At 39.2% G+C, this 14,520-nt stretch overlaps 1 non-coding gene across 1 annotated transcript; it reads left to right on the forward strand.

The window, feature by feature from the left end:
- Window positions 1-11,431: 11,431 nt before the first annotated feature.
- LOC112766264 (small nucleolar RNA R71) lies at window positions 11,432-11,535 on the forward strand. The gene has a single exon (XR_003184228.1). It is a non-coding gene; the product is annotated as a small nucleolar RNA R71 (small nucleolar RNA).
- Window positions 11,536-14,520: the final 2,985 nt, after the last annotated feature.

Consider the following 14,520-nt stretch of genomic DNA (forward strand, 5'->3'; position numbering starts at 1 on the left):
TTTAAGTTTGGTGTTGTGATGAGCGGATAATTTATACGCTTTTTGGCATTGTTTTTAGGTAGTTTTTAGTAAGTTTAAGCTACTTTTAGGGATGTTTTCATTATTTTTTATGTTAAATTCACATTTCTGGACTTTACTATGAGTTTGTGTGTTTTTCTGTGATTTCAGGTAATTTCTGGCTGAAATTGAGGGACTTGAGCAAAACTCTGAAAAAGGCTGACAAAAGGACTGCTGATGCTGTTGGAATCTGACCTCCCTGCACTCGAAATGGATTTTCTGGAGCTAAAGAACTCCAATTGGCGCGCTCTCAACGGCGTTGGAAAGTAGACATCTAGAGCTTTCCAGCAATATATAATAGTCCATACTTTATTCGGAAATTGACGACGTAACTTGGCGTTGAACGCCAAGTACATGCTGCTGTCTGGAGTTAAACGCCAGAAAAACGTCATGATCCGGAGTTGAACGCCCAAAACACGTTATAACTCGGAGTTCAACTCCAAGAAAAGCCTCAGCTCGTGGATAGATCAAGCTCAGCCCAAACATACACCAAGTGGGCCCCGGAAGTGAATTTATGCATCAAATACTTACTCATGTAAACCCTAGTAGCTAGTCTAGTATAAATAGGATAATTTACTATTGTATTAGACATCTTTGGTCTCAGTTTTGTTTTATTCTTCATCTTAGGAGGCTATTGATCACATACAGGGGGCTGGCCATTCGGCCATGCCTGAACCTTTTACTTATGTATTTTCAACAGTGGAGTTTCTGCACACCATAGATTAAGGGTGTGGAGCTCTGCTGTACCTCAAGTTTCAATACAATTATTATTACTTTCTATTCAATTCTCTTCTATTCTTATTCCAAGATATACGTTACACTTAACTTTGATGAATGTGATGATCCGTGACACTCATCATCATTCTCACCTATGAACGCACGTGACTGACAACCACTTCCGTTCTACTCTAGGCCGGGCGCATATCTCTTAGATTCCCCAACAGAATCTTCGTGGTATAAGCTAGATAGATGGCGGCATTCATGAGGATCCAGAAAGTCTAAACCTTGTCTATGGTATTCCGAGTAGGATTCTGTGATTGAATGACTGTGACGAGGTTCAAACTCCTGAAGGTTGGGCGTGATGACAAACGCAAAAGAATCAAGGGATTCTATTCCAACCTGATTGAGAACCGACAGATGATTACCCGTGCTGTGACAGAGCATAGGAACGTTTTCACTGAGAGGATGGGATGTAGCCATTGACAACGGTGATGCCCTACATACAGCTTGCCATGGAAAGGAGTAGGAAGGATTGGATGACTGTAATAGGAAAGTAATGATTCAAGAGGAGCACAGCATCTCCATATACTTATCTGAAATTCCCACTATTAATTTACATAAGTATTTCTATCCCTTTTATTTTCTTTTTATTATTAATTTTCGAAACCCAAAACTATTTAATCTGCCTAACTGAGATTTACAAGGTGACCATAGCTTGCTTCATACCAACAATCTCTGTGGGATCGACCCTTATTCACGTAAGGTATTACTTGGATGACCCAGTACACTTGCTGGTTAAGTTGAACGGAATTGTGAAAAGAAAAAGCTTCTCTAACAGTGCCTGGAATTATTATTGATCACAATTTCGTCCACCAAGCACCCACGCGTACGTGTGGTTGACGCGTGCGCGTCGATTGGCTAATTTTCAATCCACACGTTAGCGTGCATGACGCATACGCGTCGATGAGTTTTGTGGCCAACCACGCATTCACGTGGAGTGCGCGTACGCGTGGCCCTGTTTTCATCCCAAAGTTGATTTTTGAGTTTTAAAAGCCAAATCTCATACTTCTAAGCCTCCGATCTCACCACTTATGTCTTAAATCATTATGATATGTCTAGCTATGAGAAAAAGGGCTAGTAAATGGGTTGACTTGCGAGTGAAGCATGGGAAAAATGAATGATCAATGAGGATCAAAGATGATTATGTGAGATGCAGAGGATGGTGGTGGAAGTGCTTGTTATGCCATGGGCCGAAGGGCCGTAATTATTAATGAATTGGCTGGTTATGGATTTAACCGTGAGCCGGATGGCTAGATTATTGCCGTGTTACGGCGGAGCCATGATTATGGCTAAGTATAAATGCATATATGTTGTTGAATGAATTGTGAATGTTGCACTTCCACTGTTGGAGATGAGAGTTTCCCTGGAAGGAAGCAGCGGCTAGCCACCACGTGCTCCAGGTTGAGACTCGAAGCTCTTTTGACCCTATGTTGTAAGGGTGGTCGGGCACTGTGAAAGCCCCGGATGAGCTCGCCCCCGTAAATATTCACCAGTGAAGGTGATGGATATAGATCATGATTATGATCAAGTTTATGATGAGTATAACTCGAGTTGGGGATGCGCGACAGAGGGACAGTCCAATGGTTAGCTACCAGGACTTGTCGGGTTGGCTCTATAACCGACAGATGATATCATCAGCCACTAGGGACAGGCATTCATCATATGCATACTATATGAATTGTTTGAGATTGCCTATTTGACTGCATATTACTTGCTAATTGTCTAAATGCCTTATTTGTTCCTATTTGTATATTTCTTGTTTGATATAACTGTGTTTGCTATATTATACTCCTGCTGGTGGTTGGGAGGTCTGAAGGAATTGGAAAGGGAAGTATTAGTTAGACTGAAGAATCTTTAGTCAGATGCCCTTTATGGTTTAGCTTGTTTATAAGCTTTTGAATTATCTGGAGGAAGTTTTAGGATTGCCTTCGGCTTTCCTCTATTATTATGTATTATATATGTGGAAGCTGTTACCATGCTGGGGACCTCTGGTTCTCACCCATGCGGATTTTGTGGTTTTCAGATGCAGGACGCGAGGTTTCTCGCTGAGGCCTGCTGGAGACTTCTGGTTTAGCGAAGATCCTTTGTTCTTGGGGACTCTGTTTAGTTTATATGTTTCGCTTAGATACTTTTATCTCCATTAAATAATACAAACTGTGATGACTCCTCTTATGGGAGATTTTGGAGAATAGGTTTCTGTATTTGTGTCCCTTTGGGTTTCCTTTGGGATTTCCTTATTTTATCATATGTATATATTGCTATGCTCGGACCGGTTATCTTCGCAGCCGGATTTTGAGTCTTGATATTCCTGTTCTTGACACTCCTTTGTATATATATAATCTCGCGTTGGTTTATCCTTTGTTCGTTACGTTATCGATCGGAGTGTTGCACTTTTCGAGTTGCAATTTTTTAGTTTACCCCTTTTTCTGCAAAGGCTCCTAGTTATAATCAACCAGTCATACTACTATACGTACTAAATTTTTTTATTTTAGAGGTCGTAATACCTTGCCATGTTTGAATTATGACTTAAGCATAAGACTCTGTATGATCCTCTCAGTGAAAATGGTCCAAGTACGGTTTCTGCATGGCTAATCAACTGTCGGATTTCTCGTCTCAGATGAAAAATACCAGGCACAGCTACCGCACGGCTAATCATCTGTCGGTTCTCACTTTTGTTGGAATAGGATCTCTCTATCCTTTTGCACACTGTCACTGCACCCAACATTCGTGAGTTTGAAGCTCCTCACAGTCATCCCCTTCCAGATCCTACTCGGAATACCACAGACAAGGTTTAGACTTTTCGGATCTCAGAAATGCTGCCAATTGGTTCTAGCCTCTACCACAAAGGTTCTAATCTAACGGACTCGGTTTGTGGATCAGAGACCCAAGAGATACGCACTCAAGCTGTCGCCCAATGACTACGTTGAGCTCAGATAGAATAGGAGTGGTTATCAGGCACGCCCTCATCATAAGGTTGAGGATAATGATGGGTGTCACGGATCATCATATTCTCTACTTTGAAGTATGAGTGAGTATCTTAGAATAGAATCAAGCGTGATTGAATAGAAAACAATAGTAATTGATTAATCCATTGAGACACAGCAGAGCTCCTCCCTCCCACCTATGGGGTTTAGAGACTCATGCCGTGGAAGATACAATATGAAATGTAAAAATGTCATAAGTTCCAAAATGAATCTATAAAAGTAGTTTTTATACTAAACTAGTAACCTAGGGTTATAGAAAATGAGTAACTAGGTGTAGATAGTGCAGAAATCCACTTTCGGGGTCCACTTGGTGAGTGTTTGGGCTGAGCTTTGAAGCTTTCATGTGCATAGGCCATTCTTGGAGTTAAACACCAGCTTGGGTGCCAGTTTAGGTGTTTAACTCCAATTTTGGTGCCAGTTCTGGCGTTTTACGCCAGAAAAGGGTCTCTGGCTGGCGTTTAACGAGTGTTTGGGCCATCATATCTCAGGCAAAGTATGGACTATTAAACATTGTTGGAAAGCCCAATATGTCTACTTTCCAACACAATTGAGAGTGCACCAATTGGGCTTCCGTAGCTCAAGAAAATCCACTTCGAGTTCAGAAGGATCATAATCCAATAGCATCTGCAGTCCTTGCTCAGTCTCTGAATCAGATTTTTGCTCAGGTCCCTCAATTTCAGCCAAAAAATACCTAAAATTACAGAAAAACACACAAACTCATAGTAAAGTTCAGAAATGTGATTTTTGCATAAAAACTAATAAACATATGATAAAAAGTAACTAAAACATGCTAAAAACTACCTAAAAACAATGCCAAAAGGCGTATAAATTATCTGCTCATCACAACACCAAACTTAAATTGTTGCTTGTCCCCAAGCAACCAAAAATAAAATAAGATAAAAAGAAGAGAATATACAATAAATTTCAAAATATCAATGAAGCTTAGTTCCAATTAGATGAGCGGGACTAGTAACTTTTTGCTTCTGAACAGTTTTGGCATCCCACTTTATCCTTTGAAGTTCAGAATGATTGGCATCCATAGGAACTCAGAATTCAGATAGTGTTATTGATTCTCTTAGTTTAGTACGTTGATTCTGGTGCACAAAATTGTGATCATCAACAATGGCGCCAAAGACTTGGAGCTCTCAACGTGAATCACACTTTGTCACAACTTCGCACAACTAACCAGCAAGTGCACTGGATCGTCCAAGTAATACCTTACGTGAGTAAGGGTCGATCCCACGGAGATTGTTGGTATGAAGCAAGCTATGGTCATCTTGTAAATCTCCATCAGGTGGATTCAAATGGTAATAATGGTTTTTGAATATGAGGATAAATAAACAGAAAGTAAAGATAGAGATACTTATGTAAATCATTGGTGGGAATTTCAGATAAGTGTATGGAGATGCTTTAGTCCTGTTGAATCTCTGCTTTCCTACTACCTTCATCCAATCCTTCATACTCCTTTCCATGGCAAGCTTTATGTAGGGCGTCACCGTTGTCAATGGCTACTTCCCATCCTCTCAGTGAAAATGGTCCAAATGCTTTGTCATAGCACGGCTAATCATCTGTTGGTTCTCGATCATGTCAGAATAGAATCCAGTGATTCTTTTGCGTCTGTCACTACACCCAACACTCGCGAGTTTGAAGCTCGTCACAGTCATTCAATCCCTGAATCCTACTCGGAATACCACAGACAAGGTTTAGACTTTCCGGATTCTCAAGAATGCTGCCAATGGATTCTAGCTTATACCACGAAGACTCTGATTAAGGAATCCAAGAGATACTCATTCAATCGAAAGTAGGACGGAGGTGGTTGTCAGGCACGCGTTCATAGATTGAGAATGGTGATGAGTATCACGGATAATCACATTCATCAGGTTGAGGTGCGAATGAATATCTTAGAATAAGAATAAGCATGAATTGAATAGAAAATAGTAATAATTGCATTAATACTCGAGGTATAGCAGAGCTCCACACCTTAATCTATGGTGTGTAGAAATGCCACCGTTGAAAATACATAAGAACAAGGTCTAGGCATGGCTGAATGGCCAGCCTCCCTAAATAGCATGTGAATTCAAAAATAGGGAAAAAGACCCCGGTCAAAAGACACTCAATACAATAGTAAAAAGTTCTATTTATACTAGACTAGCTACTAGGGTTTACAGAAATAAGTCTAAGTGCAGAAATCCACTTCCGGGGCCCACTTTGGTGTGTTCTTGGGCTGAGCTTGAGCTTTACACGTGCAGAGACTTCTCTTGGGGTTAAAACTTGATTTGTAATGTGTTTTTGGCGTTTAACTCTGGTTTGTGACGTGTTTCTGGCGTTTTACTCCAGAATGCAGTATGGAACTAGCGTTGAGTGCCAGTTTGCGTCATCTAAACTCGAATAAAGTATTGACTATTATATATTGCTGGAAAGCCCTGTATGTCTACTTTTCAACGCAGTTGAGCGCGTGCTATTTGGATTTCTGTAGCTTCAGAAAATCCATTTCGAGTGCAAGGAGGTCAGAATCCAACATCATCGGCAGTCCTTTGTCAGCCTCCTATCAGATTTTTGCTCAGGTCCCTCAATTTCAGCCAGAAAATATCTGAAATCATAGAAAAACACACAAACTCATAGTAAAATCCAGAAATATGAAATTTGCATAAAAACTAATAAAAACATCCCTAAAAGTAGCTAGATCCTACTAAAAACTACCTAAAAATAATGCCAAAAAGCGTATAAATTATCTGCTCATCACAACACCAAACTTAAATTGTTGCTTGTCCCCAAGCAACTGAAAATCAAATAGGATAAAAAGAAGATAATATACTATAAATCTCAAAATATCAGTGAATATTAGTTCTAACTAGATGAGCGGGACTTGTAGCTTTTTGCTTCTGAACAGTTTTGGCATCTCACTTTATCCTTTGAAGTTTAGAATGATTGGCATCCATAGGAACTCAGAGTTCAGATAGTGTTATTGATTCTCCTAGTTAAGTATGTTGATTCTTGAACACAACTACTTTTATGAGTCTTGGCCGTGGCCCTAAGCACTTTGTTTTCCAATATTACCACCGGATACATAAATGCCACAAACACATGACTGGGTGAACCTTTTCAGATTGTGACTCAGCTTTGCTAAAGTTCCCAGTTAGAGGTGTTCAGAGCTCTTAAGCACACTCTTTTTATTTTGGATCACGACTTTAACCACTCAGTCTCAAGCTTTTCACTTGGACCTGCATGCCACAAGCACATGGTTAGGGACAGCTTGATTTAGCCGCTTAGGCCTGGATTTTATTTCCTTGGGCCCTCCTATCCATTGATGCTCAAAGCCTTGGATCCTTTTTACCCTTGCCTTTTGGTTTTAAGGGCTATTGGCTTTTTCTGCTTGCTTTTTTCTCTTTCTTTCTTTCTCTTTCTTTTCGCCATTTTTTTTCGCAAGCTTCTTCTTTATCACTGCTTTTTCTTGCTTCAAGAATCAATTTCATGATTTTTCAGATCATCAATAACATTTCTCTTTTTCATCATTCTTTCAAGAGCCAACAATTTTAACATTCATAAACAACAAGATCAAAAATATGCACTATTCAAGCATTCATTCAGAAAACAAAAAGTATTGTCACCACATCAATATAATTAAACTAATTTCAAGGATGAATTCGAAATTCATGTACTTCTTGTTCTTTTGAATTAAAAACATTTTTCATTTAAGTGAGGTGAAGGATTCATGGAATTATTCATAGCCTTAAGACATAGACACTAGACACTAATGATCATGTAATAAAGACACAAACATAGACAAACATGAAGCTCAAAAACCGAAAAATAGAGAGATAAGATAAGAACAAGGAAGTTAAGGAATGAGTCCACCTTGGTGATGGTGGCGCCTCCTCCTTGAAGGACCAATGGTGTTCTTGGCTCTTTTATGTCTCTTCCTTGCTTTTGTTGCTCTTCCCTCATAGCTCTTTGATCTTCTCTAATTTCATTGAGAATGATAGAGTGCTCTTGGTGTTCCACCCTTAATTGGTTCATGTCATGACTCAATCCTTCTAGAGAAGTGCTGAGTTATTCCCAATAGTTGTTTGGAGGAAAATGCATCCCTTGAGACATCTCAGGGATTTCTTGATGATGAGCTTCCTCATGCGTCTCTTGAGATCCATGAATGGGCTCTCTTGTTTGCTCCATCCTCTTCTTAGTGATGGGCTTGTCCTCTTCAATGAGGATGTCTCCTTCTATGACAACTCTAGCTAAGTAGCATAGATGGCAAATGAGATGAGGAAAAGCTAGCCTTGCCAAGGTGGAGAGCTTTTCAGCTACTTTGTAGAGTTCTAGAGAGATGACTTCATGAACTTCTACTTCCTCTCCAATCATGATGCTATGGATCATGATGGCCCAATCCACAGTTACTTCGGATCGGTTGCTAGTGGGGATGATGGAGCGTTGGATGAACTCCAACCATCCTCTAGCCACAGGCTTAAGGTCCAGTCTTCTCAATTGAACCGGCTTACCTTTTGAGTCTCTTTTTCATTGAGCTCCTTCCACACATATGTCCATGAGGACTTGGTCTAACCTTTGATTAAAGTTGACCCTTCTAGTATAGGGGCGTGCGTCTCCTTGCATTATAGGCAAGTTGAACGCCAACCTTACGTTCTCCGGACTGAAATCTAAGCATTTCCCTCAAACTATTGTAAGCCAATTTTTTGGATTCGGGTTCATACTTTGATTGGTTCCTAATGATCCATGCATTGGCATAGAACTCTTGAACAATTAAGATTATGACTTGTTGAATGGGGTGTGTAAGAACTTTCCAACCTCTTTTTTGGATCTCATGTCGGATCTCCGGATACTCATTTTTCTTGAGCATGAAAGGGACCTCAGGGATCACCTTCTTCTTGGCCACAACTTCATAGAAGTGGTCTTGATGGGCTTTTGAGATGAATCTCTCCATCTCCCATGACTCAGAGGTGAAAGCTTTTGTCTTCCCTTTCCTCTTTCTAGAGGTTTCTCCGGCCTTAGGTGCCATCAATGGTTACGGAAAAACAAAAAAGCTAAGCTTTTACCACACCAAACTTAGAATGTTGCTCGTCCTCGAGCAAAAGAAGAAAGAATAGATGAAGAAGAAGAAGATATGGAGGAGAGGGAGAGAGATGTGTATTCGGCCAAGGGGGAGAAGAGAGGGTTATGTTGTGTGAAAATAAAGCAGGATGGATGGGTTTATATAGTGGAGGGAGAGGGGTAAGGGTTCGGTCATTTAGGGTGGGTTTGGGTGGGAAAGAGATTTTAAATTTAAAGGTAGGTGGGGTTTATGAGGAAGAGTGGATGGATGTGAGTGGTGAAGAGGTGATGGGGAAGAGTGATTGAGGTGATTGGTGAATGATGTTTGGGGAAGAGTGTTATGAAAAGGTGTGAGAGAGAGGGAGAAGGTAGGTGGGAATCCTGTGGGGTCCACAGATCTTGAGGTGAACCTGTGGGGTCCACAGATCCTGAGGTGTCAAGGATTTCTCATTCCTGCACCCTTTAGGCGTGTAAAATGCCCTTTGTATGCAATTCTGGCATTTAACACCAGACTGCAACATGTTTCTGGCGTTAAACGCCACTTCCATGCTTGTTTTGGGCGTTCAACGCCAATCTGCCGCATGTTTCTGGCGTTGAACACCACTTCCATGCTTGTTTCTGGCGTTTAACGCCAGCTTCATGCTCTGTTCTGGCGTTAAATGCCAGCCAGATGCTCCTAAACGCCAGTAAGCTCTTCCTCCAGGGTGTGCTATTTTTTTTGCTTTTTTTATTCTGTTTTTATTTTTTGCAATTGTTTTGTGACTCCACATGATCATAAACCTAATAAAACATCAAAGAATAATATATATATTGGTTTGCCTCCCAATAAGTGCTTCTTTAATGTCAATAGCTTGACAGTGAGCTCTTGTGGAGCTTCACAGATCATCAGAGCATTGTTGGGACCTCCCAACACCAAATTTAGAGTTTAAATGTGGGGGTTCAACACCAAAATTAGAGTTTGGTTGTGGCCTCCCAACACCAAACTTAGAGTTTGATTGTGGGGACTTTGTTTGAGTCTGTATTGAGAGAAGCTTATCGTGCCTCTTTTCCATGGTTGCAGAAGAAGATCCTTGAGCTTTAAACACAAGGTAGTCCCCATTCAATTGAAGGACTAGCTCTCCTTTGTCAACATCAATTACAGCTCCTGCTGTGGCTAGGAAGGGTCTTCCAAGAATGATGGATTCATTCTCATCCTTCCCAGTGTCTAAGATTATGAAATTAGCAGGGATGTAAAGTCTTTTAACATTCACTAACACGTCCTCTACCAATCCATAAGCTTGTTTTATTGACTTGTCTGTCATCTCTAATGAGATTCTTTCAGCTTGTACCTCAAAGATCCCCAACTTCTCCATTACAGAGAGTGACATAAGATTTATACCTGACCCCAGGTCACATAGAGCCTTCTCAAAGGTTATGGTGCCTATGGTACATGATATTAAGAATTTACCAGGATCTTGTTTCTTTTGAGGTAGAGTTTGCTGAACCCATTTATCTAGTTCACTAATGAGCAAGGGAGGTTTACCTTCCCAAGTCTCATTACCAAACAACTTGGCATTCAGCTTCATGATGGCTCCTAGATATTGAGCAAGTTGCTCTTCAGTTACATCTTCATCCTCTTCAGAGGAAGAATAATTCTCAGAGCTCATGAATGGTAAAAGGAGGTTCAATAGAATCTCTACGATCTCTAGGTGAGCCTCAGATTCCTTAGGTTCCTTAGTTTGGAACTCCTTTTTGTTCAGAGGACGTCCCAGGAGTTCTTCCTACTGGGATTCACGTCCTTCTCCTCATTTGTGCATTCTTCCATATTGATTATATCAATGGCCTTGCACTTTCTTTTCGGATTCTCTTCTGTATTGCTTGGGAGAGTACTAGGAGGAGTTTAAGTGATTTTCTTACTCAACTGACCCACTTGTGCCTCCAAATTTCTAATGGAGGACGTTGTTTCACTCATGAAACTTAAAGTGGCCTTAGATAGATCAGAGACTATGTTTGCTAAGCTAGAGGGGCTCTACTCAGAATTCTCTGTCTGTTGCTGAAAAGATGATGGAAAAGGCTTGCTATTGCTAAGCCTGTTTCTTCCACCATTATTAAAGCCTTGTTGATGCTTCTGTTGATCCTTCCATGAGAAATTTGGATGATTTCTCCATGAGGAATTATAGGTGTTCTCATAGGGTTCACCCATGTAATCCACCTCTGCCATTGCAGGGTTCTCAGGATCATAAGCTTCTTCTTCAGAAGATGCCTCTTTAGTACTGTTGGATGCATTTTGCCATCCATTCAGACTCTGAGAAATCATGTTGACTTGCTGAGTCAACATTTTGTTTTGAGCCAATATGGCATTCAGAGCATCAATTTCAAGAACTCCCTTCCTCTGAGGCGTCCCATTATTCACAGGATTCCTCTCAGAGGTGTACATGAATTGGTTATTTGCAACCATGTCAATGAGTTCTTGAGCTTCTGCAGGCATTTTCTTTAGGTGAATGGATCCATCTGCAAAATGGTCCAGTGACATCTTAGAAAGCTCAGATAGACCATCATAGAATATATCTAAAATGGTCCACTCTGAAAGCATGCCAGAAGGACACTTTTTGGTCAACTGCTTGTATCTTTCCCAAACTTCATAGAGGGATTCACCATCTTTTTGCTTGAAGATCTGAACATCCACTCTAAGCTTACTCAGCTTTTGAGGAGGAAAGAACTTGGCCAAGAAGGCCGTGACCAGCTTATCCCAAGAGTCCAGGCTATCTTTAGGTTGTGAATCTAACCATGTTCTAGCCCTATCTCTTACAACAAAAGGGAAAAGCATGAGCCTGTAGACTTCAGGATCTACTCCATTAGTCTTAACAGTATCACAGATCTGCAAGAACTCAGTTAAAAACTGATAGGGATCTTCTGATGGAAGTCCATGGAACTTGCAGTTCTGTTGCATCAGAGCAACTAGTTGAGACTTCAGCTCAAAATTGTTTGCTCCAATGGCAGGGATTGATATACTTCTTCCATAAAAGTTGGAAGTAGGTGTAGTATAATCACCAAGCATCCTCCTTGCATTATTGTTGTTGTTATTATTTTCGGCTGCCATCTCCTCTTCTTTTCCGAAAATTTCTGTCAAGTCCTCTCTAGATGGTTGTACTTTAGCTTCCCTTAGCTTCCTCCTTAGAGTCCTTTCAGGTTCAGGATCTGCTTCAACAAGAATGTTCTTGTCCTTGCTCCTGCTCATATGAAAAAGAAGAGAACAGAAAAGAAGAGGAATCCTCTATGTCACAGTATAGAGATTCCTTTATGTGAGTAGAAGAAGAAAAGAATAGAAGAAGGAGAAGAGAAAAATTCGAACACAGAGGAGAAGAGAGGGTTCGAATTTTGAGATGAAGAGAAGTGTTAGTAAATAAATAAATAAATGGAAAGAGATGAGAGGGAGAGAATTTCGAAAATTAAGAGAAGAAATAAAATTAAAATTAAATTTTGAAACAATTAGTTAATTAAGAGAATTTTGAAAAAGAGGGAGGTAATTTTTGAAAATTAGAGAGAGGAAAGTAGTTAGGTGGTTTTTGAAAAAGATAAGAAACAAACAAAAAGTCAATTAGTTAGTTGAAAAAGATTTAAAAATCAATTTTGAAAAAGATATGGTTTGAAAAAGATATTTTGGAAAAGATTTGATTTTTAAAATTAAAATTGATTACTTGACTAACAAGAAACTAAAAGATATGACTCTAGAATTTAAAGATTGAACCTTTCTTAACAAGAAAGTAACAAACTTCAAATTTTTGAATCAATCACATTAATTGTTAGTAAAGTTTTTGAAATTTTGAAATAAAGATAAGAAAAAGATTTTGAAAATCAATTTTTACAAAATTTTGAAAATAATAAAAAAATGAAAAAGATTTGATTTTAGAAAAAGATTTTGAAAAGATAGGATTTTTAAAATTGAAATCTTGACTTGACTAACAAGAAACAACTTATTTTTAAAAATTTTGACTAAGTCAACCCAAAGATTTCGAAATTTATGAGAGAAATAAGGAGAAGATATTTTTTGATTTTTTTGAATTGTTAATGATGAAGGAGAAAAACACAAAAATGACTCACAACATGAAAATTATGAATCAAAACACATGATGCATGCAAGAACACTATGAATGTCAAGATGAACACCAAGAACACTTTGAAGATCAAGATGAACATCAAGACTTATTTTTGAAAAATTTTCAAGAAAAGAAAAACATGCAAGACACCAAACTTAGAAAATTTTCATGTTTAGACACTATGAATTCAAAAAATGCATATGAAAAATAACAAAAAACATAAAACAAGAAAATATGAAGATCAAACAAGAAGACTTGTCAAGAACAACTTGAAGATCATGAAGAACACATGCATGAATTTTTGAAAAATGCAAAAGTTTTTTAAAACATGCAATTGACACCAAACTTAAAAATTGACACTAGACTCAAACAAGAAACACAAAAATATTTTTTTGATTTTTTTTATTTTATTAAAAAAAATTTTGGATTTTTTGAAAATTATTTTTTTTAAAAAAATGAAAACAAATAAATAAAAATTTTTGAAAGATTTTTGAAAACTTTTTGAAAAGAAAATTACCTAATCTGAGCAACAAGATGAACCGTTAGTTGTCCAAACTCGAACAATCCCCAGCAATGGCGCCAAAAACTTGGTGCACGAAATTGTGATCATCAACAATGGCGCCAAAGACTTGGAGCTCTCAATGTGAATCACACTTTGTCACAACTTCGCACAACTAACCAGCAAGTGCACTGGGTCGTCCAAGTAATACCTTACGTGAGTAAGGGTCGATCCCACGGAGATTGTTGGTATGAAGCAAGCTATGGTCATCTTGTAAATCTCAGTCAGGCAGATTCAAATGGTAATAATGGTTTTCGAATATGAGGATAAATAAACAGAAAGTAAAGATAGAGATACTTATGTAAATCATTGGTGGGAATTTCAGATAAGTGTATGGAGATGCTTTGTTCCTGTTGAATCTCTGCTTTCCTACTGCCTTCATCCAATCCTTCATACTCCTTTCTATGGCAAGCTTTATGTAGAGCGTCACCATTGTCAATGGCTACTTCCCATCCTCTCAATGAAAATGGTCCAAATGCTCTGTCTCAGCACGGCTAATCATCTATCGATTCTCGATCATGTCGGAATAGAATCCAGTGATTCTTTTGCGTCTGTTACTACGCCCAACACTCGCGAGTTTGAAGCTCGTCACAGTCATTCAATCTCTGAATCCTACCCGGAATACCACAGACAAGGTTTAGACTTTCCGGATTCTCAAGAATGCTGCCAATGGATTCTAGCTTATACCACGAAGACTCTAATTAAAGAATCCAAGATATACTCATTCAATCCAAAAGACACTCAATACAATAGTAAAAAGTTCTATTTATACTAGACTAGCTACTAGGGTTTACAGAAATAAGTCTAAGTGTAGATATCCACTTTCGGGGCCCACTTTGGTGTGTGCTTGGGCTGAGCTTGAGCTTTACACGTGCAGAGGCTTCTCTTGGGGTTAAAACCTGAGTTGTAACGCATTTTTGGCGTTTAACTCTGGTTTGTGACGTGTTTCTGGCGTTTTACTCCAGAATGCAGCATGAAACTGGCGGTGAGCCCCAGTTTGCGTCGTCAAAACTCGAATAAACTA

Source organism: Arachis hypogaea, chromosome 2, assembly GCF_003086295.3.
Source record: "Arachis hypogaea cultivar Tifrunner chromosome 2, arahy.Tifrunner.gnm2.J5K5, whole genome shotgun sequence".
Classification (NCBI taxonomy): domain Eukaryota; kingdom Viridiplantae; phylum Streptophyta; class Magnoliopsida; order Fabales; family Fabaceae; genus Arachis; species Arachis hypogaea.